Below are 1,268 nucleotides of genomic sequence, written 5' to 3'. Positions count from 1 at the left end.
GCTCACTGCAACCTCCGCCTCCTGGGTTCAAGTGATTCTCCTGCCTCAGCCTCCCAAGTAGCTGGAATTATGGGTGCTGGCCACCATGCCTGGTTATTTTTTGTATGTTTTAGTAGAAACACGGTTTCCCCATGTCGGCCAGGCTAGTCTTGAACTCCTGACCTCAGGTGATCCACCCACCTCGGCCTTCCAAAGTGCTGGGATTACAGGCGTGAGCCAATATACCCAGCCATAATATTTTAAAAATTTATTAGAAATAGGGCATGCCTCGGTGGCTAGCGGTTGTGATGGTTCACGTGTGTATTCCCAGCACTTGGGGAGGCCAAGGCAGGAGGATCAGCTGAGACCAGGAGTTCAAGACCAGCCTGACTAACATGATGAAACCCCAACTCTACAAAATATATAAAAATTAGCCGGTCATGGTAGTGCATGCCTGTAATTCCACCTACTCAGGAGGCTGAGGCACAAGAACTGCTTGAATCTGAGAAGCAGAAGTTGCAGTGAGCTGAGATTGTGCCACTGCACTCCCACCTGGCGCCAGAGTGAGACTCTACCTCAAAAATAATAAAAATTTAAAAATAGGCCCAGCACGGTAGCTCACTTCTGTAATCCCAGTACTTTGGGAGGCCAAGACAAGCTGATCACCTGAGGCCAGGAGTTTGAGACCAGCCTGACCAACATGGAGAAACCCCCTCTCTACTAAAAATACAAAAAAATTAGCCGGGTGTAGTGGCACGTGCCTATGATCCCTGCTACTCAGGAGGCTGAGGCAGGAGAATTGCTTGAACCCAGGAGGCGGAGGTTGTGGGGAGCCGAGGTTGTGGAGAGCCAAGGTTGTGCCATCGCATGCCAGCCTGGGCAACAAGAGCAAAACTCCATCTCAAAAAAAAAAAAAAAAGAAATTTAAAAAAAGAAATCTCAAATCTTCTATCATTTCTGTTTCCCTCTGTCATTTACATGGGTTACTTTTCCCATTAGTTCTGTTCAACACAGGGAGTTGAGTCAACGCCTCAGGTGACTGAATGGGGGAACTCCACTGACTCCGGTGATGCTTTAGACACACAAACAACTGTATAAATCACGCTTTTGTAAGTAGAATTCTTGTTTTGCATTGACTCGTATTAGACCTTTCAGGGCCATGATTCAAGTTTCTGGCTAACACCAGTTGGTACATGCCCCTAATATTTGAGCATTCTGTATCTTTCTTCTTCAGTCCCTCCTTAGCCTGGCTTTTTCCTCCCCTCGATCCACTTTTTTTTTTTTTTTTT

The sequence above is a fragment of the Cebus imitator genome, unplaced genomic scaffold (genome assembly GCF_001604975.1).
Source record: "Cebus imitator isolate Cc_AM_T3 unplaced genomic scaffold, Cebus_imitator-1.0 Scaffold85, whole genome shotgun sequence".
NCBI classification, from domain to species: domain Eukaryota; kingdom Metazoa; phylum Chordata; class Mammalia; order Primates; family Cebidae; genus Cebus; species Cebus imitator.
Note: the sequence above shows the minus strand (reverse complement) of the source record.